The sequence below is a fragment of the Tursiops truncatus genome, chromosome 5, assembly GCF_011762595.2.
Source record: "Tursiops truncatus isolate mTurTru1 chromosome 5, mTurTru1.mat.Y, whole genome shotgun sequence".
Taxonomy (NCBI): Eukaryota; Metazoa; Chordata; class Mammalia; order Artiodactyla; family Delphinidae; genus Tursiops; species Tursiops truncatus.
Window position 1 is genome coordinate 17,217,682 of NC_047038.1, and position 25,473 is coordinate 17,243,154.

General features: G+C 35.5%; 1 long non-coding RNA gene across 1 annotated transcript in view; it reads right to left on the reverse strand.

The window, feature by feature from the left end:
- The window catches only part of LOC141278745 (uncharacterized), a 76,985-nt gene extending 52,008 nt beyond the window's left edge, over nt 1-24,977 (reverse strand). Inside the window, exons 1-2 of the long non-coding RNA XR_012331874.1 lie at nt 24,903-24,977; nt 15,540-15,717 (exon numbers count right to left, since the gene is read on the reverse strand). This is a non-coding gene — a long non-coding RNA (uncharacterized lncRNA). The remainder of the gene's footprint in view (nt 1-15,539; nt 15,718-24,902) is intronic.
- Between the last annotated feature and the right edge of the window lie 496 nt (nt 24,978-25,473).

Here is a 25,473-nt window from a genome sequence, read left to right on the forward strand (position 1 = left end):
TTCTCCTGTAATTCATAAAAGAGCTATTTACTCTTAAACAGAAAGTTGCCAGGCTCAGCTTTCTTATGGCTATTCAACTGATACCTTTCATACCACTGCTCTAATTTATTAGGGATGAGAGATAACCCCATGACTCAGACTTTAAATATTTTTTTCATTAAAGATAAAGAATAAATGAAACTAAGGTCATAAACCAAGTTCCTATTCTATAGCATTATTTCTCAACCTGCTTCATGAGAAATTCATCTTGATTGTATAGATAAGTGGAATTGCATTAAGCATTCCCTTTTCACTAAGTTTTATCCAAAATGTCCAATTAATTTTTTGAATTACATTATATCTAAATAACACCAGAGTACTTGATAAGAAGTTAAAAAATAAAGGCTGTTGGTTAGAAGTGCTGTTTGTGCTGAATAGAAAAGAGATGCCAAGGTTTGGTGAAGGTTTAATCTGAAATATTGCTTCAATTTCTCCATCTTTCCCAACACAATCAAAATCCTATACGCCTAAATTATTTTAATTAAAAGAAGTGATAGAAACATTATTTTGTGATCTTTTCATCACACAGTGAAATAATAGGCAGCACAAAAAATGCAGGTTTCATTGGTATAGGCAAGAAATCCTTTTTATTTCTAAATAAACTCTTTGAACATCAGACTGATAATAGACATTGGCTAGGACCATTGTGGAAAAGTGTAGAGGAGAACTGAAAAATATCTAATTTACATACGGCTATAGATGACAGGTCCCTAAAAAGAATCCCCACAAAGGATCATCCAACCTCTCTGTGTGGAATGCTTCCAGTCAGGGGGGCAGTTTTACCTTAAAAAGTACATCTTTGCAAGTTTTTATTCTGAAAATGTTATTCAATGAAAAATGTATTTGACATTCATTAATGTTTTCATAATCACATTAATGGTATTTAAGGCAGGTGAACAGCTTTTGTCTTTGCACCTTAAAAAGGATCAAGGTTTTGGTTTAGAATTACCAAAACAATTTCTCAATTTCTATAATTTTACATAATAGAAGGCCATGGAATAATAGATTTTGATAAAACTGCATTATATAGATTTATTTAGATTGTCCCATGTTTTAGAGAGTTTGGTAGTTGTGATTCTGGTTTCTTAAAATTGAGGTATAATTTGTACACAGTAAAATTCACTTTTTTATATATAGTTCCATGAGTTATGATAAATACATACAGTCATGTAACCATCACCAAAATCAAGATAGAGAAAGATTCCACTCACTCCACAATTCCCCTCTTGCTTCCCACCCACCTTCAGACCTCGGCAACCACTGATCAGTTTTATGTCATTATAGGTTTGCCTTTCCCAAAATGTCATAGAATTGCTATCATTCAGTATGTAGTCTTTTGAATCTGGCTTCTTTTTCTTAACATAATGCATTTGATATTCATGCACATTGTTGTGTGCACTAACAGTTTGTTCCTTTTTGCTGCCTAGTGGTGTTGCATTGTACGGATGTACCATAGGTTGTTTATCAACTCACAAGTTGAGGTACATTTGGGTTGTTCTGAGTTTTGGGCAATTATGAATAAAGATTTTCATGTGAACATAAGTTCACATACAGATTTTCATGTGAACATATATTTTGATTTCACTGGGTAAATATCTAAGAATAATATTACTGGGTCATATGATAATGGCCTATTTAATTTTGAAAGAAACTGATGAAGTGGCTGTACAATTTTGCATTCCAAACAGAGCAATGTAATGCTTTTCTTCCTTTCCAGTACACTTAGTATTGTCAGTGTCTTTTTTTCTCTTTTTTCTCTTTTTTTAGCCATTCTGATAGGTGTGTAGTGGTATGTTCTTGTGGTTTTCATTTGCATTTCCCAGTGACTAATAATGTTGAGTGTCTTTTCATGTGCTCCTTTCCATTGACAAATCTTTGGTGAAGTGTCTTTCAAATCTTCAGACCCATCATATATATATATATATATATATATATACACATAGTTTCCTTATTATTAATATTTGAGAGCTCTTTATATATTCTGGATATAAATCCTTTATCAGATATATGATTTATATATATTTTCTCTCACCCTGTGGCTTGTCTTTTTATTGTCTTAACAGGGTCTTTCAAACAGCAAAATTCTTTTTGATGAAGTCCAATTTATCAATTTTTTCTTCTATGGATCACTGGATTCCTAATTTTATAGAAAGCAGTGATTTTACACTGCCCATGCTCTAACTGTTGTGCTAACATTTGCTAACTTGCCAATCTTTAGCTGTTTTGTAGTAATTATATTTTCTAGGTTCAAGTTCAATTCTCTTCAAAAAAATAAATAAAAATACAGAAAGAGTCTTGACTGTGTTTTTTCCAAATTTCACACTCACAAAATCCAATTTAAAATTGTTTCCACTGGCTATTGGGCTTCTATTCAATATATTATCCCATAGAAACTTCACATATAAGACAATTTATACTTTGTCAAAAGGCAGAGAATATTGCTTTTGTTAAAGTGGAAGATAACAAATCTGAAGTTTAATTATGTTTTCATACATTTTATATTTTAGTCATTAATTAGTATTATAGTTACGATGCTCCATTACTCTTATCTTAACTAATATAAAGTAAAACTCAAGAAATGGAAATTTTTAAGTTTCTAATCACAATTTAAAAGGATAAAGATAATACATATGAACCAACAATTTCCTCATAAATTATCAAATAGTAGCCATAATAAAGATTGCGTGAGTGTGAAAATAGATTTATTTACTTCAACTTTGTTTAAAGTCTAGATATTCATGAGAAACTCCTAAACAGTCACAGGCTTATCTTACCACATTTGAGAAATCTAATGACTATTTAAAATACTGAGTTTACATAAGAAACAGAAGAAGCAGCTTGCTGGTCATGAACATTGTCTACAAATGACCACATATATAAAGATATTTAACTTAGCTACTCTTACTGGCAAGTCCATTTTCTGGGGGGTGGTGCATTGGTATGGAAACCTAGATTTCAGAAAGTACCCCTGATTTTATCAAGGTTGAGGCAATGTATCATGCAGTAAGAAAAGCATCTCTTTAATGACCATGGCCATGTCAGCTAAACTTGGAAATGAGGAACTGCTCCTGAAGAAGACTTATTTGGACATAGTCCAAAAGTTTAAAAAACAGTCACTTAATAAAATAATTATGTCAGAAATCCAAAAGGTGGGAAGAAATTAAGCTTGGTTCTGGGTAGCTGCTGAGAGCACAGTTTTACCTCTCACAGAGGATGGACCAGCTCTACTCTAACAAGGAATACGTAGAAAAGTCTCTCGGGTGAAAGAAAAGTTAGCCTACCCATTGGGGATATATAGCACAGAATGCTGCAAGAGTGATAAACTGATAGAGTGATGAGGTTTTATATTTACCTACAAAATATCTCCTTGGAAGATTTTATATTTACCTACAAAATATCTCCTTGGAAGGTTTTATATTTACCTACAAAATATCTCCTTGGAAGATAGGTCTTGGTAACTGAGCATGTCTTAAAGACTCCACACGGAATGTGCCATGATGATTTGATCAAAGAAGAGAACCTTCAAGTCACTGACGGTGGTAGTACAAGGTCTTACCAAAGAAAAAAGCAGTGAAAGTTCCATGTTAGGATACTGTGAAGCCATTAAAAAAATAGAAGTTGTTAATTTTGTTCAGATTTTTATATCACCTATATTTGAATGTAAAACAAAAAATATGTCATAACCTTGGTCCCATTATAATAGCAGAAATGTATACTACACGAAGATTATCCCCAGGGATGTAATTATAATCACATTTGAAAATCCTGACAATTCCTTTCCTATAAAACCTAGATGTGTTCCCTTACGTGGTTGTATAATCTTTCTCAGACTCAGCTTTCTCATTTTTAAGGTTAGAAAAATCAGTAGTGCCCATTTATTAAGAAGTACCAATACATGTAAAATTACTTAGAATAATACCTGGTACACTGTAAACATTCAATAATGAGTAGTTGTTTTGTTGTTATTCTTCACTTTCTACCAGTTTTCTGCCTTAGACACTTTGCAGCTATAGGCATTAGCTATTTTGCACAACTTTAAAAAAGTCAATCGAATGGATAAAGAATCCTTACCTATTTTATTGATATTATAGGACTCAGATGATTAAACATAAGCATTATTAGATTGCACATTAATCCATGTATTTGTAATTGTCCTGAATGAGAATCTTAAGAAAAAGAACTACAGTCTTTATTTGTATAGTGAACTCTTCATACAGATATTCTCTATCTTTATTCCTTGAGTTTATGATAATAACAATATCAATATCAGTCATAAAAGTGTGTACTTCTTAAGTACTTATTCTGGGCAAGCATCTATCTGTGCATTTCATGATTTAACTCACTTAATCCTTATAATAACACTCTGAGGTAAATTACAGCTATTATCTTCACTTTATAGATAGGAAAGTGCAGGTACAGAGAGTTTTATTTGCTCACTATCACAAAAACTGGCATTTCATCATAGACGGTGAAACTCCAGATATGAACCAATTCTCATTTTCTTTTCTTTTCTGGAACAGGCAACATACATTCATTTGGAAACTCTATGCACTCATAAAAGTCTTCCCATTTTTCTTGGGCTTCTGTGATATTCTGCTGTTTCCAGGTTGAACATCCTTCTCATAGGTAGAAAAGTCAGAAATAAAATAACAGAGCTCTGCACTTTCTCTGTCAGGGCTTTTTCTATTTAATCTAAACCTCAAAGTCTATGATCTTACCTACTCCCTCAAAAATATCCTAAAACCCTATTTTATTGCTAACCCTGGAGCCAATCTAAATATTTTCTTCTATCTCAATTTCTGAGATCTACTGGGAAAAAAATCAACAACAATGTAGACCTGGACCACTAAAAATGTAAGGTTTTAAACAGTATCTATATGTATAAATAGTTATTTCCTTTCTGCATGCAATGCAGTGGCTATTCTTAGCCTTTAATATCTACTCAAATTCAACATTAGCCATCTCCCCACCTCTGCCTCCCAAGGAAGATGACCTTGCTTCCTACTTCAGAGTGGAAACGGAGCAGGGTATGGCACCCTCTCACTAGACTCTAAATATTTCTTGCTTAGCATGCCCTTTCCTCCTGCACACACAATGAATGCTAACACAGAAAACATAGATCCCCGTACTGGGTAAACATTCCATGTGGTTTGAGACTGCAGAATGGTACAGTGAACAGAAGCACAAACTCTGAAGCTGGACATCTTGGGTTCAAATATTTGTTTACAGTTTGACTACAGGTAGGCTTTTTTTAACCACCTGTGACTCAGGTTCAGCATCTGTAAAACTGGGATAATAATTGTTCGTACTCATTGGGTTATTATGAGGACCAAGTCTGTAAATAAGTGTAGACTGGGACTTTCCTGGTGGTCCAGTGGTTAAGAATCCACCTTCCAATGCAGGGGACTCGGGTTCGATCCCTGGTTGGGGAACTAAGATCCCACATGGTGCGCGACAACTAAGCCTGCGCACTCTAGAGCCCGCACACCACAACTTGCGAGAAGCCTGCGTGCCGTGACAAAGGCCCAATGCAGCCAAATAATAAAGAAATTAATTAAAGAAAAAAGCGTAGACTTCTTGGAAAAGGGCCTAGCACATAAGTGAAATGGTAGTTGTTATTATTTTAATTACTTGTCTTTCATGAATCAACTCCAAGCTTATCCTCTTCTAGGCAGCTGTCTCTGATTCTCCACGCGGGGTCAAGTTAGTCCTTCTACTCCTGTAATTCCATAGTTCCTTATATTTTAGTTTTATTTTAGCACTTACCACCTTAAGTTATATCCAACACTGTGTGGCAGTAAATAGAGGATGTACCTTATCTTTGCATGCTAACCTCACTCCCTCCCACCAGCTCATTCATAGTCTCAAACAATTATTGAGTGAATGAATTAAAATGAGCTTATGAAACTAGTCCTCACTGACAACTGAAAAATAAATATAATATTATTAATATGGAATAATCTAGCTCTTCTCTTCCAGATATTCAATTAGTATCTAAAGCACTTATGTTTAATTAATTGTGAATAATATTTTCTTTAACTCTCTAATGTGAACAACCATGGGCGTCTTAGAAAATAGTTTCTTGCTCTGTATTTTTCATGACTCGTGGAAAAAAAATTAGGAAGCATTACCTTTGGATTAACATTATTCTAATAAAATAATAAACAGATATATTCAAAGTTAAATAAGTCTAGCTGCATTTAGGCTCATAAAATTTTCAATCCCTATGCAATTTTGTGAGCTATTATTAATGTGGGTATTATATATCTATTTGTAGGTATAAATAGAAAACTACTTACTCATGTATAATTCATTCCCTTCCTTGAGTGAACATAGATCTGAAGTTATAATCTTTTCACATTATAGATCTAGAAGCTCTTGAGACACTTTCAAGAGTGAGTTCAAACAGAAATAGAGACACGGACGTAGAGGACAAACGTATGGATACCAAGGGGGGTGGGATGAATTGGAAGATTGAGATTGGCATATATACACTATTGATACTATGATAAAATAGATAACTAATGAGAACCTACTGTATAGCACAGGGAACTCTACTCAGTGCTCTGTGGTGACCTAAATGAGAAGGAAATCCAAAAAAGAGGGGATATATGTATACGTATGGCTGATACACTTTGCTGTACAGTATAAACTAACAATATTGTAAAGCAACTATACTCCAATAAAAATTTTTTAAAAAGAAATTTATAAAGCGAAAAAAAGTAAAAAAATAAAAAGCTTTAAAATTTCTAAAAAAAGAAAAAAGAGTGAGTTCAAACTATTTTCATAATAATATGATGACACTATTTTCCTATTTTATTGTGGTGACATTTCCACTGATGATGCAAAAGCAATGATGAGTGAAATGCAGTACCTTATGATGAATCAAGGCAATGGCATCTATCTGTACTATAGTCATTGTATTCTTCATCACCACACAATCACAATTTTTAAAAATGTTGGTTCCAGTTGAGGATGTCCTTGATGAAAGGGTAAGTAGGACTGATTTTTATTAAATCTTCATCCATGAGAACATGTGATTTTTAATATTTGTGTGATAAAACTAGAGTATGAATAGAGCACACTTCTGCTGGACACACAAAGAAACAGTTGAACAAGCAAAAGCACTAGTGTAACTGCTTGAGTTGCACTAGCTATTTTTTTCATGGAACACCATTTTTTCTTGAATGAATAGCAGGCAGACAAACTATGATTATTCAGATATATATACCTGTATCTGGCAGATATTTTCTCAAAAATGAATAAAGCGAGCCTGTACCTTCAAAGAAAACACTGACAGCATTTGTTGCAAGTGAATAAATTCAAGCTATCAAGTAAAAATTAGAATTTTGCAAAACTTGTATTCTCACCATGGTTCCACAGCTTCCAATACCTAGACGTTTTAAATAAGGTTGGTGATAATATTAATAACTTTTTATATTATATAATGAAATGTGTCAACATCAGGAAGATCTGTATAGCTCTGTAAATTTTCTGTACCACCAATGTATAATTTTACAAAATCATGTGTGGTAAAATATTCAAAGAACAGGTTAAACTAATGGGTTTTAATGTAACAGAGTTCAAAAAGTTGATTGATATGAGAACAGACTTCATAGTACAACTAACCTATGAGAAACTACCACCTGTCAAGTATTGGTTAATTAGCAAAGAAGATTATATGCAATTGTCTTAAAAGGCTGTTAAAATATCCTTTATTTTGCCAACTGAAAATCTGGATGAAGTCATATTTTCTTATACTTCAACCAAAACTATATTTCAATAGATGGAATGCAGAAGCAGATATAAGAAACCAACTGTCCTCCATAAATACAGGTGTTTAAAAAAATTTGTAAACATATAAAAGCATATAAGAGTGTAAAAACGTCACTATTCTTGCCAAATATTCTTTTTTGTTTTGAAAATTGTAGATATTTTCCACAAAACTATGTTATTTATATTCACATGCAGAAGGTTTATTATTGTTATTTTTAATTAAAATTTATCTTTTAATTTATAATATGCTAAATATTGACAGATAAAATCTACACACACAAAAGTTCTTTGGGGATCCTCAATAATTTTTAAGAGTATTATCAAAAGGGTCCAGAGACCAGTATGTCTGAGAACTGCTGCCATAGACAAATAGTTCAGGCAGCATTGCTGAAGCATACAGACGGAGAAATCTATTCAGACTGTTTGAAAGTTCCTGTTCACACCCAAATATGTTCTGCAAAGGGAGGTGAAACACCTACTGTAAAATGTTCTTTAGTGAAAAGTTCTCTTTCCAAGCTAGGATGAGTGCGTAAATACTGCCCCATAATTGTGATACCACTGCACAAAAGGGGACACTATTCTTATCTTTGCTTGTTAAGTGTAAATTATTACAGCTGAGGTGCTGTGTACCAAATTCTGTGCTGCTAAAAAAAAGTGGAGGATTAAAATGATCCTTGGTTACAAGAGCTGCTCTCATTGGCTCGTCCTCTTTGTGCTGGGTCTTTCTTTATTGTTTGATTAAACATATGAAGAAAGCTTTCATTGATTGTAGACCTGAGCACAGATGGAAGAAAATGTGTTTTCTATTACAGAAAGAAAGAAATTGTTGGTTTGAAAAAGAAAATTTATAGTCTGAAAGAATTCTTCAAAGTGAAATTATAAAAGTACATTATGGAATTTTTAGCAACAGGGAAATACGAGGTTATGAAATTTTGGTATCACAAAGACCTGGAAGGGTTAAAATTGATCACCTCATTCTGCAGAAATTTTGTTATCCATTTCCCCAGCTTCTCCTCCATTTCCTGCTTTGTTTTCTTTTTTAAGAAAATTCCTTCAAGGATGTAGAAGCTAGTTTTTGATGTCAGAGTAACACTTCCCTTGTTTCTTTTGATTGAGGAGAGGCCTGGAAATTTCATTCGTCCCTCATTAGGGTTTTCAAGGAGTTCAGCTATTGATTTCATAAAATGCCTTTCCTGTATTTTTCTGTAAATGTATACAATAGCTGCTAACACATCCTCCTCTAGGACCCACTTTGTTTTCCCGGGGAAAGGCAGACACTCAACTAGCAATCTGACCTTTAGAATTCCTAGATGATGTAAGAGAATTGTTTGTTATTTCAATATTTTTTCTCCCACTACATAGCTAATTACTTGGAAACTAAAATTTCCAAGTAATTATAGAACATATGGATAAATAATTTTAAAAATCATTCAACTCTTGATTTTTTCTTGATGATGGGAGGGCAATAAGCTTGACATCTGGCACAAGGCTAGCACTTAAAAACTACTTATTGATTTCTAAGTAATAATAGCAATTAGAGTTCCTAGTTAGTTACGTTAGTTCTTGCATGTATGTTAAGGATTTATAAAGGTTCATGAACTCTTTGAGGTCAAAAGGATAACAATTAGCCATTTGTGAAAGAGAAGCTTACAATCAACTCTTCTGGAAGTTTTTCCTTCTATAAATTGTTTAAGACAAAATTCACAGTCTAATGCTGTGTAGTCTTCCACATTCCTGATTTTGATGCCTAATTTCTTTAGTTTCAGCTTCCTCTTCTGTTAAATAAGAATAACAATACTACATTCACCTATATTAAAAAGATAATGCAGGGTAAGTGTTGACAACTCAGACACTAATTCTCTGATCCCTTCCTAAACGAAACTAAAACAAAACAAAATAATAGTAGAATTAAATAATACATATTCAAGATTACAGTAAAAGTAGAGGTAAGAACAGAAGACTGGAAATCAAAAGACCAGAATATGAGTTTCAGTTCTTATAGTTCCCGTTTTCTTCATTTAAAATAGGTATAAGAATACTTGTCATAATATCTTGTCCAGTTACTGTGTGAAAGCACCTGTCATACTGTAAAAGCTCTAAGAGTAATATAGCTGTGATGGCCATGGCTCTTCCCTTTACCTAATCAAGTTTTCCCCATCCTTCAAGACAGAGATCAAATTACTTTTTCATAAGAATCCCTAGTTCCATTCAGCCCCAATGAATGAACTCAGCTCCTCCTACACATACAATTAAATTAGACAATACTCATTAATTCCCTTGTGACATCAGTTATCTAATGATTGTACGGTATTATTTGAGTTTTCCTGTATTCGTGTCTCTAAAATTAGATTGTATGCTCCTTAGTGTTATTAATGATTTCTTATTTTTCTTTGGGTCTTTTATAGCTTACAATGTTTTATACATAATTAATATACTATTAACATTTGTTGATTTTTATATGAATGACAAGCTTCATGAGGTTTCCAAGAATACATGATACCCTCTCTTGGAAGTATTTAACAAACAATACAAGAAAATAACATAAAATTAACTTGCTCTTCTGAAAGACAGATTAATCACTCTAGTTTGGAATTGGAAAGGTATAAACAAATCATCTAGTTTAAGGTTTTATGTTACAGATAAGAAAACTGGAGCCTAGGAAGGTTTTATGTATCAACTAGAATCAATATATAAATCACTAATTTTCCTATTGAACAACTAGCTATCACTTTATGACTATGTAATCACTTAAAATGAATTTTCAAATAAGTATAAATGATTATAATGTGTACTTCATAATAGATACATATGAGTTCTATATGTCATTAGAAGTTCCTTATCTTTTCATCCTTGGTTGTCATAAATCTACCTATTGAGGCAATTTGTTGACTATGAGCTATTTTCTTTCTCAAGGAGGAAAATGATTTCTGATTCCATGTTTTCTTTCTGAAAAAGGTGTATATGTTTTGTTTCTGAAGATTCTGTGGGAAGGTAGTGCAATTATAACTTAAAATGGGGAATTTTATGTTGTCACATGAAGATTCACTTTTGAACCAGAAGGGAAAATAGGTTGAGGATATATAATCCTGGCTGGTTTATAGGGATAAAGAGACATGTAAAGAAAACCATTCTTCTCAGGAATAAGAAATCTGTCCCTATTATCTCTACTCTTATTTGCTATACAACACAGCATCAAATACGTTATAAACTTGAAATCCTATTCAACTCCTGTACTACTGTGCTCAGTCTATTTACTTCAGCCATTCAAAACACAGAAGCAACTTCATACCTCAAAAGCCTAACTCTGTCTTACATTTTTATGTTACAGGCATTAGTGTGAACTTTTCTTAAACTATGGCAAAATTGTATCACTCATCCAAAAATTAAATTGAAGGAAAGAGTTGTTTTGTTTTGTGTGTGTGTGTGTGTGTGTGTGTGTGTGTGTGTGTTAACACAAAAGCAGTGCCAAGACCAGTAAGTCTATTTTTAAAATACCACCTTTTAACAAAATATCAGTTTTCTGATGCAGAAGTTATTCACTGAGCCAGGTAAACCCAGCCTTATAAATTAGCCTGCAGTGTTCATTTTATAAAAGTAATAAGAGCGGATCTAAGAGATGGGAAGCTTTTACTTTTCCCGGTGCTCCACAAACACAGAAACAATGATCACCAAAGTAATCTCCACACTGCTGAGGTGAGGGGGGAAGGACATTAAGTAAAATAAACAAACAAAACTACCTGATAAATGAATGGGGCAAAAGACTGCTCACCTCTAGGGTAAAATGAGACCCTGACTAGCACTCCCTAACTGACATACAACCATCACAAACATCATAACATTTATAACATATTTAAATGTCTCCGTCAAGCCTCATTCATGTATGAGCAAACTTCCACTCAGAGAGAAAGAATTCCATCGTAACACAGAGCTCGGGAGGCTTCCTTGAGCCTCTGGCAAACATTTTGAATCTCAGTCGAGTGTTCTTTCCAGGAGATCCCAAGCATGTCCAGGCATCACTTACTCATTTAACAACCAGACACCGGACAGGTACTTGGCACTCCCACTGTGCCTTGCACCCCATCCTCTCAGGCCCAACAAGAGAAGCTGGGAGAAAACACACGCACGCACACACACGCACCCTTACTTTCGGCTCTAGGGGTCCGGGGAGAGGGGTTTGTCTCCAGTGGGGCTTGAGACTTAGCACTGCGCATTCTGCTGCAAGGCTAGCAGCCAGAGCAAGTTTCCTGAGATAAATTAACTCATTTCGCTTTCAAACTCTTAAACACGAACTCAGCGAGAGAATGAGAGGAATGGCTGTAACAGGAAAGACACTGGATCCGCACTTTAGAATAATGGATTCAAGTCCCAGCAGTTATTGCCGTCTCCTTCCGGCCCCTCCTGTTGTGTGATACAACTTAACCTCTCATCTCAGAATCTTCTCAACTTTATAATGCAACAATAAAACCCTCTGTATACAGCTCATACATTTGTTAGAATTAAATGAGAAAATCAATGTAAAAGCACTTTATATATTTTTAAACGCACGGCAAACAACAAAGTTATTCTTCAAGGTCATAGAAGAGAAAACAGATTCTATTCCAGGAATACTACGTTATCAAATAATGCACAAATGTGTTTCACAGTTGCTTTATGAAAATTAATATTTTAAATAATTTATATTGGTTTGGTTTAATAAGTTGAGGATTTTTCAGCTTTTCGTTATCAAATGTATGCCTTACTGGCGATTGTAAGAATACATGAAAAATAATATCACATGACATGGAGAAATTGCAAATAATAATATGCATACCCATTTAAACATATTCAAAGTTACACACAATTAGATAGAAATGGAAATGCTATATTTTGGTATTCTGTTAAAATTAAAACATGAATTTAGAATAAAAAAAGAATAGAACCATATCCCAATTTCTAAAAGAAATAATTTTTTTAAAAATTTGGTATTTGATGCTTGATGATTAGCTCTGCATACAAGTATGTAAGTGATGCAATTATACTGTGTACTATCAGAAGCTATTTCCTGGGTTTCCCATCAAATCATCACATTTAGCTGTGGAGACATGAAATAAATTATAGCAGCATTTTAAAAAGATAAATGCATTCCTTTGAGGCTAGATTTGTACAAAGCAAAATATCAGGTTGAAAATGATTGCCCTTTTTCTGATGATTTCCTCGATGAAGGTACAAAGAGTTTTCTACTACAGCAAAAGAAGATTAGCTCGAAAGTGAAATGCTTGACTGTTTTGATTGGAAGACACATTTTTATTTTGCTGCCACACCGAGAGAGAGATGAAATTCTGCCTGGTGAGTGTAAAGAAGAAAGATAAGCCCTCATATCAAGAGTTTCTGCTAACCTTGCTACATTTAGTATCAGAAAGAAAGTGGAGATTTGCAGCTTACTGAATTCTGAAGCCAAGAAAATGAGATGGAAGGAAAAAAAAAAGTTGTTATAGAAAAACTACACTCGTTCTGTTTTAGTAATCTTGTCTGCTTCCAGGGCACTAGATATCTATAATAGGATTAACTTCAAGACAGTTTTAATAAACAGAATTATTAAGTTATTGAGTTCATGCTATATCATATACACAGACATATTTTTCTTGTGGTTTAATTGAGAATTGGAATTTCATTCTGGTAGAAGGTCTCCTATATGTAATTATGATAGAGAAAGATAAATTTTCTAGTCAAACTCTTCTCTTTCCCAGTCAACTGCATTTGAATGAAGACCTTTCTACTTGTTTGGTATAAGGATATTTTAAGCCATCCTCTATTAAGAAGGAAAATGCAAAGAACTGAACTAAGTTTTGAGTTCAGATAGAGCTAAATTTTATTCTAAAATTCTTGCATCCATTTTTTTACAAATTTATAACCTTAAGTAACTCTTCTGAGCCTGTATCCTCATCAAAACCACAAATATTAATAATTATCAGTCATAGTTCTTAGTTGAAAGAAACAGACTTTGCCTGATTAATGAGAAAATTAGTCTAGTAATATAGTGGGCAATTATGGAGTGCCTTCCACCTGCCACAGAGTCTTCAAAGTACCACACTCATTGAATCCCCACATTCTTATTATTTCTTGTCACAGAGGAGTAAATCGAAGCACACAGGAATTAAGCTACTTACCCAAGGTCACACACAGCTAGGAAGTAGCAGATCTGGGCCTATGGTCTTAACGAATACTCTAAACTGAGTCTTTATTAAAATAATATTGGGTAACTCACAGAAATGTGAGGGGTGCTGGTATATCAGACTCAAGGTGAAGCAGCCGGAAGCAATGTTCAAAACCATGGTGATGAGGATATCATTGCTGCTGCCACCAAACCTCAATTCTAAGCTTGTAAACTTATACCACTGTAACTTCCCGTACAACTTCCGCCTGTGCCCCATCGACTTCATCAGCAGCTACTGTTACTGCTACCATCCCAGGGACCAAGTTCCCCATCCTAAGTCGGACACTGGTGAGGTTGGATGTGAGTAGGGAAGTTGGACGGGAGGCTGCAGGGAAAGCTAGAAAGAGAGCTTCTGGCTTGTTAAGCTCCTACAGACCAAGAATGCTGTCTTGTTCCCAGCAAGGCTCAGAGGGTGAGGAACTCTTCCAACAGAGTAAGTCTCTTAAATGTTGGAAAAGCAAAACCAATAACAAAATTCCACTTTAACTGTTCTAAAGCTTAATAGGAATAATGTATATAAAGAGCCAATGGTTTAGCGAATAATTGTGACTGTTCTCATGTCACCCACCTCAAACTGACCCTTAGTTTTTCCAACACAAGTTGTACAACTTTATATAAATGACTTTACCTCATTGAGTTATTTGCTTCATTGTAAGATTTTGTGGGGATTAAACAAAATAAAGCATGTAACCAATTAATCATATTAAGCATTCCAAGTGAATAAAGTAAATCAAGCTATATCTATGCAATGTTAAAATAACTGGTTAAAAAAAAAAGAAAATTAATATGCTATTGTTTACCAGTTGACAGAATTTCTCTGATTCAGGTAAGTGCCACGTTCCAGTCGGATTTTCTTCAAACAATTGGGAGAATTCCATTGAAAATTTATATCCATCTTTTAACCAATAGTTTAGAGTTTAAAGAAGCAGAATATTATCATAAAATAGGTAAATTGAGGTCTTGAAGTTACTATTCAATTTGGAGCTGTATACTCTCCCAAAACATCTTGCCTAATAAAACCTAACACACATCAGTATCTTGGGATTGATATAAGTCAGAATATAATCCAGAAGTTAAGCTTTATGAGTTGTTCTCCTATAATAGGAAAAAGAAGCACAAAAATATAAATCCAATATACACCTATTCTTATAAGAATATAAGTAAACGTAAGTGCTTGAAATGACACACCTCTCCCTGGAGAAAGCTTTTGCTGGGTGTGCTCTTGGGTTCTGTCCTTGGCCTTGCCTCTGCTCAGTGTTTATACCAGTAACTTGGATGTACTTATATTGAGAATTCTTATCAAGAACAGGCCCGATACAATGTTGGGAATTATAAAGAATAAGAAGCTCTACCTATTGTAAGTGCAAAAATTGAAATTAAACAGGGATAAATAAAAGGTCCTATATTTATACGCAAAAAGCCCAATTACACAAGTACATAATATGTAAATCATAGCCTGTTTTGGATGCAATGCAGATTGGTCACACAATAACGTGAAGCAAGGGACAAAAGTCAGGGGTCTGGAACCTACCTTGATAACCATGGAGACATCAGAACTGACCCAGATGCAAATATGGACTTCAAAGAAACAGTCAAAACATCAAAGCACAGTCTCTGGAGGGTACGGCCAGCTCAATTCTAATTATAAGAAACTTGGCCTTCAGGCTTCTTCAGTATATAAGAGGCAGCAGTGAATCTTCATAGAGTAGCTGAGGAAAGACAGAAAAGCATACTCTCTCCATAAAGAGAAATACAAGGAAAAGGTACAGCTAATTAGTAGTACCAAGAAAATGAACTTTAAGGCAAAACCAGTAAACTTTACATGTACTAACTGCATGATTGAGTTGCTTTAAAAAGTAAATGCATGATTAGTCTTCATTAGTGGAAACATTATACCTGTAATTAGAGGAGTGATACTCCTGATTTATTCTGCCCCTGAAAAAAACCACACTTGACGTGTGAGTTTGAACCTCTGTGGTTCAAGAGGTAGAGCTGCTACATTCAGGGCAGAGTAAAGCAATTCAATACCATCCACATTAGCCATGACTGAAGAGATTAAGAATGTTTGGTTTGGACAGGCGGAAACTCCGAATGACATTATAATTGTGTTCATCTAATATTTGAAGGATGGCCATCAATTTACAAAATACATTAGATTTGTTTTGACCCAGTGTTAGACTGTATAACTAAAATAGATGAGATGGTGGAAAAATATGTTGGTTCATACCTAGTAAAATAAAACGCTTGTGTGTTTGTTGTTTTGTATTTAAAATAATTACACAAAGAATACAAGAATATGTCCTCTTTAATAAAATACTCAAACAGCAACAGGTACATGAAAAAAAATGTGAGAACCCTTCTTCAACATTCCAAGTTACATTTTTTTCTGGTTTCTTTGGTTGTAGAGAAGTTTTATATTTGTCAGTGTTAAGAGTGCTAATCCTTTTACTTAAGCGCTCTGAGTTTTGGGATTTTTTAGTAAAATCCTTCATGTTAAAATTATACTATTTTCATAACTTTGTTTTGTTCCATGATTCAAAAAGAATTATTTTTATGTATTTTGTGAGACTGTCATGTAACTTTATTTCCAAATGTGCAGGTCATCCTTCCAACATTTGTTGATAGCGTGCGCCCTGAAGGAGAGGAAGATCAGAACTCATGCTAAGGAAAATCACAAGCAGACCCTGCTAATTTCCTACCCAATATCCACTCTCTCATTTCTCCTTGCTATTGTAACCCCAACTGTGTTAATGTAGAACGTGCCTTCTTAAAACAGCCTAACTTCCAGCCTTTTCTGAAACAAAGTGTGGCTTGTAACACAGATCTTGCCACAGAGTTGTAGGTAAAAGTCTTCTGGGCATGTCCAGGAAAGTTTCCTTTTCAATGTCGGCACCACATTGAATAGAGTTTCCAGCGTAGGATAAGATTTTTTCCCTTTGTTACTTTGCTCTTCTTTCCTGGAATGCAGATGTGAAACAAGAATGACCAGCCATCTTATGACTGTAAGATGCCTATGATGGTGAAAAATCACATCCAAAGGATAGTGGTCTTTAGACAGAATGAGCTTGGGATATTAATGGTATTGAGAAGTTGTTGCATTACTACGAACCTTTATTCAAGTCGCTGGACTTATTGCTGCTGAATTCAGTGGAACTATAGCAATCACCATTAGGGATAGACTTCTAGGATCAAAATTTTTCACCAAAAATTGAAAACCATTGTCTTGTAGATTCCAGAGCTTCCAATAAAACAACAGAAACAACAGCTTATTCTTGTTTGGCGAGCCTGTAGTTTTTTTCAGGCTCCTCGGCAGCATTTAGAATTTTCTCTTTATCATTTTTTTGTAATTCCTTAAGAATGTATAAGCGAGTTTGTCTTTGTTTATTCATATTGTGTAGCTCTTAGAGGGTCATTTTAAATCAAAGACTTAGATTTTATCTGAGCCTTGAGAATTATTTCTTTTGCTTCATATCCTTTGTTCAACCCTTCTGGATGTCTCTCAAATGGATGTTGGAATTTTTGAATCTAACCTCACAGTCTATTAAGCCTTCCTTATATTTTTCATCTCTTTTTGTTGCTGTTTATTCACTGGCTATTTTTATACTAGAGAACTCCTGATCATTGGTGGATGCCACTACTAAGGGTTATTTCAGTGGAAAAGCAGAGTAGGCTGCTGATGTCTCTGACCCTGGCTTCTGGCTGAGTAGCAACCCCCTTCGTATTGGATGCTACAAATTATTTAACTGCTAGTAGATTTAAGTCAGGCTTTGTTCTGGTGTTTTAATAGTCATTCCCTAGATCTCAATGACATCAAATGACAAATAATTATCACAGTCCCTTGAGCACCCAGGCTGACAGGGTTTCCATCAGGTTGTGAGCTAACATTTCTACATGAAGCTTCAGGGTTCATGATGGAAGGTGAAGAGTACATTTTCTAAATGTTTCCATCCTGGAGTGATACATGTCATTTCCTTACACACTTTACTGGTGCAAAGCAAGTCATATAGCCACTTACAGCCATAAAGAGATAGGTACTGAGAAAGGAGAAAGCAAACATCTGAGAAGTCGATTACTATCTACTCTCCCTTACATGCCATAGGTACTGAGCAGTCAGAATGGACACTGACCAGAGCACCGGACTGGGGTCTTACAGCCCCTGGTAGTGCCAGACGTACCCTTGGGGTGCTGAATCATGAGGGGACCTATGGGTCCTGGAAGAAATGCTTGGGAGGCTGGGGCAGTGGAGGTATTTAGGGGGCTGAGAGCAGCATCGATTAAATAACTGGAAGAGAAATCCTACAATATTTAAACAACTGGTCTACCTGGTTTGTACCAGCTGCAGATCAGTCCTGCACTGTCCTTCCTCCCAGGTGGCCACATCCTCTCTGCTTTAACTTGGAAGGGAACCTCCATGGCCTATTAATCAGCAAACACATAGGTGCCAGCCTATTAACGTTTCTGAATCAGATCCCCAGTGATTCCTCCTGACAATTGCCAAAAGGAACCCTCTGCTCTGCATCCTTTGTCTCGGAGCATGTTGTGCCCTAGATTCACTCGCCTCTGCAGCACCCCTGTCCCCAAAATGGTTTGAGCTGCGGGTCTTTTGACAATCTGATCTCATTTACTCCATGTTTTACAAAATTTCCCAAAACGTTTAGTCTGCTGGTGGCACTATTTGTAGTTTGCCAGTGATAATACTGATCTATTCCTTTTAAAAAACTCAATTCTGTCATTTCTAAGAATTTGAAGTGGGTAGGAAGATAATCACATTTGCTTATTCAGCCATTTTGATACAATGTTTTAAATGGATTATCTACCAAAGTCCCTCCTTGAGAAGGAATGAATATTACATGACTAAAATTTTCCTAGGGGTATAGGAAACAAGAGAAAACAAAAGAAAAGCAGTAAGGGGTAACGTTCAAAACCTGGTATTGAATCCCAGTTTTGCCTGTTAACAATTAAATGCCCTTTTGCAACTCATCTGTCTGCTCTGATCCCTGTTCTCTCAACGGCAAAATGGAGGTAATAATCTCTACCTGAAGAATTGGCGCAGATGATGGAGACAATGTATATAAACAAATCTGGGTCTTAGCAGCAAGCATTATATTGCAGTTCTTAATATTAGTATAATGCTAGAAAATTCATTAATCATAAGATGATTGGTAAAGATTGTCTACAAGTAGAATGCACAGACATTCCAAGTTCACTTGATCAATCCTGGTTTATACCTGTTTTCTCAGCAAAGTATTATTAGCACATTCTTCACTTTGCAAAAGTGTCCCAGTTTGGAAGACTGGGCATTATATGATAGCATTACTATTAAATACCTTTGAGCTTCTGTGATTCTGCGATTCCAGGATATAGGTGTGTCTCTCAGTGAGGACAGATGTCTTTGGTAGAACTTTGGTATTAAGGGTTAAACCAGCCTTGTTCTTAAACAAGTACAGCCACATAACTTCTACTTAGAGGATGTGTAGTGGCTGAGTGCTCAGGTGCTGAATCCGACAGTGTTGGAATTCAGCTTTCCTATGTATTAACTCTGGAACTTGGACAGGAGCTCAACCTCTCTAAGCCTCAGTTTCCTTCTCAGTAAAACTGAGGCTCATAAAATTGTTGGAAGAAAAATGAGATGATGTATGTTCAGTGCTGGTCACATTGTCTGGCACATATTAAGTAGCATAGATACTTTCTACAGAAGACACAACACAGCAGGGAATTCATCATAGATTTTGACACTTTTTAATTTGTGTGAATTAGTTTTGGTATCTGCTTTTGTACTGCACCGTTTTTCCCCCAATGTGAAGCAAATCACAGCTTTTCAACTTATCAATGCTCTGTTTTAGGAAACAAGTGGTATTACATTGAGATTAAATAGAATAGCACATAGTCCCGCTGTGATGTTCATGAGTGAAAGAAGCCGAAGCCTATGTTCGCCAAAGACCAGATGGAATGTTCCCAGTTGTTTCTGTTCATTTCACAGCCCAGACAAGATTGAAACAACAGGATCATCAGGGTCCCCAAAGGAAGAGAACTCCATGTTGACCTCTGATTTATTGATCCCTTCCATTATTCCAGCTTTTGGGTTTAAATGTTAGTGAATGGAATGGTTTTGTTGATGTTTCCAATAGTGGTGCCTCGCCCTTAAAGATGAATACTATTTAAACAGGAAATCTGCCCTTTTAACACTGAAATAAATATAACTGGTAATGAACCACCCGCAGGCAGCTTTCTAATGAAGCCCCTCAAACCATGACTTTCCTGCCACATGGGCCAAGGAAGACAAACATAGCTGTGAGAAGAAAAAGCTGACTCTCATTTCTATTGGAACTGCATGTATTTTCAATTCATAGAATTTTGATAAAAGTCATTGCTCCAAGGTCACTTCCAGGGTATTGTGAGACTTTTCTTTCTAATCATCCTAAATATTTCTCCTTCTCTTTCTTTTAAGAAATTTTCCTCTCTAATTTTCATGTGTTGTCTATTAAGAAAACATGTACGTGGAATGCAGACTCCCTATATTTCAAACATTTCTATCCTTCAAGGGTGGGGGAAGATTTAAACAAGGGAGAAGGCTGGCTTCCAGCAATAACACAGCTTTAATAAATACATGAAATATTTATAGAACGCATAAAGAACAAAGGAAATAGAACACTTCCTCTGTGTATGATTTCTCTCAGTGTTTCAGTCAGCCAGGTCTCTTGCCACTATTCTTCTCCTGAGATGTCTGCTAAGCAACAGTGAGTGAGATGTACCTGGTTAATGTACTTTCAACATACAGTCTCTCCTAATTTTCAAAAATCTCAGATGTTATGATGACTGCACTAACATTTTCATTCTGAGCAGATTTTTTTTTTTTGGAGGAAATACACTGGGAAGTCTAAGGCCTTTAATAAGTTGTAACTTTTTGAAGACACTATATAATTTTCACCCAGAACAATAACAAACATTGTTGAAATATTGCAATTATTATTGGTTATTAGAATTAGTTAGGTATCTATGCACAATGAGATATCACCTCACACCAGTCAGAATGGCCATCATCAAAAAATCTATAAACAATAAATGCTGGACAGGGTATGGAGAAAAGGCGACCCTCCTGCACTGTTGGTGGGAATGTAAATTGGTACTTTGGAGAACAGTATGGAGGTTCCTTAAGAAACTAAAAATAGAACTACCATATGATCCAGCAATCCCACTCCTGGGCATATATCCAGAGAAAAACATGGTTTGAAAGGATACATGCACCCCAATGTTCATTGAAGTGCCGTTTACAATAGCCAAGACATGGAAGCAACCTAAATGTCCACCAACAAATAAACAGATAAAGAAGATATGGTACTTATATACAATAGAATATTACTCAGTCATTAAAAAGAATGAAATAATGCCATTTGCAGCAACATGGGTGGACCTGGAGATTATCATACTAAGTGAAGTAAGTCAGACAAATACCATATGATATAGCTTATATTTGGAATGGAAAAAAAAAAAAGGATACAGGGAATTCCCTGGTGGTCCAGTGGTTAGGATTGCATGCTTTTACGGCAGCGGGTGCAGGTTTGACTCCTGGTTGGGGAACTAAGACCCACATGCCACGCGATGCACCCTCCCCTCCAAGATGATACAAGTGAACTTATTTACAAAACAGAAACAGACTCACAGACTTAGAGAACGAACTTATGGTTACCAGGGGGGAAGAGTGTGGGGGAGGAATAGATTGGTAGTTTAGGATTGACATGTACACACTGCTATATTTAAAATAGATAACCAACAAGGACCTACTGTATAGCACAGAGAATGCTGTTCAGTATTCTATAATAACCTAAATGGGAAAAGAATTTTAAAAAGAATAGTTTCATGTGCATGTATAACTAGATCACTTTGCTGTACACCTGAAACTAATACAACATTTTTAATCAACTATGCTCCAATATAAAATAAAAATTAAGAAATTGGAAGACAGTAGTTTTCTCAAAGTTAGTGGCTTCATCTCTAAAGCTCATGCCTAAGGATGCTCTTATTTCCCTAGAATTTAGTTTAAAAACTCTTTGCAAATAGATTTATTTAATTAGCATCAAAAATATTTTTATATGATTTTTGTAATAAGGAAGACAAAATTAAAGCATGACAGACATCTACTTCTGGGTAAATAACTGATATATATTCTCCGCTTCAATAGCAGAATGAGGGAGTATCTCCCCCATGTATCATTCACCATATAACTTCCCCAAAGTTATATCTTTTGTCCTATCTTTCCAACATTTAGGTCCTGCATTTATGTACTGTCATTAAAATATTTATATTTAATAATTAATTTTTATAATGCTGGTTGACTTTTATTGTACCAGGAACTGTGCTAACTGCTTTGCACACATTTTGTATTCACAACAGCCCTATTATACTGGTGTAAATATCATTCCCATGATAATATAAGAACACTGAGATTTGAACATTTTAAATTATTTAAACGACATCACTAAGGGAAGAAGAAAGGCTTGCATACACCTGGATATTACTCCATATGCACTCCCACCCCAGCTGGGACAATGGTGTAAGTTTAGATTGCAGCATTTCCTCCCCCCTCAAAGTAAAAGTGGCAATGGATCCAGGATTGTCTTTTTCGGTGTCAGATTTGGCCTGTTGATGTCATATGCCAAGATACATGTTGGATATACTGACCTAAGTGTACACATATACATTCTGGAATCTATAGGCAGCTGCCCTGAGAAACAGCATCCAAGAGCCTGGCCCCCACTTTCTGGGCTCTGCCCTTCCCTCTCCCTCTGAAGACCTTGCCTGTACTGCTTGGTTTGTTTAGGGTCAGATCAGTTTTCACTTAGAAACGTTTCCTCCACATGTGGGATTCAAATTGTCTGAACTCAAGGACTGTTAGGAGAGATACATAAGCCAGCACAGGACTTTCTGAGAATCGGAAAAAAAAGGTTGCTTCTTAGCAAACCGCTTGGGGAAAAGTTCAGCATGAAAGCAAAGGAAATCACTGTACACATACTGCAGTTGGAAAATTAGTTTAAGTAATTAAAGCAATTTTAAGCAAATTTATTCAGTTGGCTGTTAGGACATAGTAGCCTAAGTTATGTCTATGGACACAGAGCAGGGACTAGAAATAGATCCATTATAAACACATGAGTACAGAAACACACATACACCTATTCACCATTTTTATTTAATTATTCTACTGTATAATTATTCTACTGTATGACCTAATGATGTGACATTTACTATTGCAAATAATTTCTGTAAGAATATTCTTTTAAATTTGGCAACCTAGTTTCTACCAAGTCTGTCAAAACTGGTTGATCCTTTAACTATGCCATGTGTATATTTACTGTGAGTGAACACTTTTTTTCAGTTCAGTCTTTTTCCCTTATGCTAGTCTCAGCTCTATCCTGAAAATAATAAAGACAGCATGTTGGCTGCCTGGAGCCAGTCAGCTAGCTCTCATCATTTTGAGATGACTGGCATGCTGGCTTTAATTGTCATTATGTAAATAAACTTCCTACCCCATATCTCCTTCCCTTTTAAGGCTCAGATAGAAAATTAGTTCCTCTGTGAAACTTCCCAGAAGCCCAAGAAATATCACTCTCCCTCCAAGCCTCGGTTCCCATAGCAGCTTAGAGCACCTCTGTTAGAGGTCCTCCTATCATGTGTCCTGTGCTGTGTTTGAGAAATTTCATACACTGACTCTTCCACTAGAGTGAGTACAATATCTGCATAGAGGAGGGCTTTGATCTATTTCTATTATTCTATTTGCTAGTAAGGCTAGCACTGTACTCTGTGTGTGCTAGGTCATTTAAACTTACTTGCTAAATAACAACAGACAGTTTTTATGTTTGTTTTCTCAGAGCCTTTGATAAAAATGATTTCTTTTAAGCTTCAGAACTATTATCCTCCTTTCACAGTTTAGGAAACTGAGACTCTGAGGAAGTAAGAGATTTACTTTTAAAAGCTGATTAAGAGTCTACTGCTACAGCATCCATCTTAGACATGTTCCTTTTCCATCCTGCAGCTCAGAAATTTTACTCACATTTGTAATATTACTCCCTCTTAACTTTTTAGAAGACTTTAAAAATACTTCATATACTTATTACTTTTTATGCCTGTTAGTAATTTATAGCTGATATGAATTCTACCTATATGATGTGATTTAAAAAGATACAGATGAACTTTATCTCTTCCAGTACATTGAATTAAAAAAATTAACCTTTATTTTGGCTTGAAAATCAAAACTGAGATTTCCATCTCCAGAAGGCAACAGTTAAAATGCAATCATTACACTATAGCCAAAGCGGTTCAATAGGATTGTAGCTAATGCTATGGAAGCTGACAGAATGAACCACCAAACAAATGAGGATGGGTATGTGTGGCAACCCCAAGGACTAGTGGAAATACCTTGAAAGAAGTGTGGGAAAACCCAGAGAATTGGTTTCTCCAAAAATTCCAGTGACCGTGACATTTCAAAGGATCACAGACCAGTGCTTAGAATTGCAAGAAACTTTCATTACTAGTCTTTGTGGTGGCAGGTTGCCTTAAGAGTGAAAACATTAGGAGGAAGGGTGTGTGTGTGTGTGTGTGTGTGTGTGTGTGTGTGTGTGTGTGTGTGTGTGTGTGTGTGTGTGTGTGTTCTGGGAATAAGAAAGAGAAACACATTATTAAACAAGTCAGGGTGGAAAATGTGTCCTAACAGGAGCCTTTTGCTTCAGACAAAGTGACCTGATTTGACAAAAATAAAGTTATGTAGTCAAAACACCCAGTGCCCAATTTTGGATGAGGCTAGAGAAAATTTGCAGTCAGCTCTGCACAGAGGGTGAAGGGAGGGTGTGTGCTTCATGAAGTTAGTAAACAAAAAAGAGAGAAAAAAGAGCAGTACCATTACCGTCATTGTCTTCAGCTCTCTCCTAGCTAGCCTTTGTTCCTGTCAGTCAGCTCTGAGGACGTCTGTTCTGAAATTTAGTCTGTAAACCCTGTGAAGTAGGATTAGTTCAGAGAAACTCCCAGGAATGACAAAAGACAGAAAACATGAGAATTATGGGGCCCCACCCAGGACTGACAGTTTGTGGAAAAATCGAGGAAACCAAAGCATGCCAGCTACAGACTTTGTCTATTGAATGACTTTATGATTTTGGTCAGTCTGTGCTGTGCACAGTACTTTATAGATACGTTAATCCAAGATTCCCCAGAAATCATAACACATAGAGGAGGAGGAACGGTAAATAAAGAAAACAAACAATCAAAAGACCTTTAAAAGCCAGAAGAAAGGGGAAATAAAGCAAAAATAGAAAATAATAAAGTAATTTGAATGTTAGATGGAGGTTGACTCCACCAAATTCTTTCCTCAGAGGCTACTAGGAAACCTTCAAACGAGATTTTTTTTTTTTTCTGGCTTGGAGCAGTCTGAGGAATACATGTGATTGATTGTTATTTTGTGAGAAAAAAATATTACATCC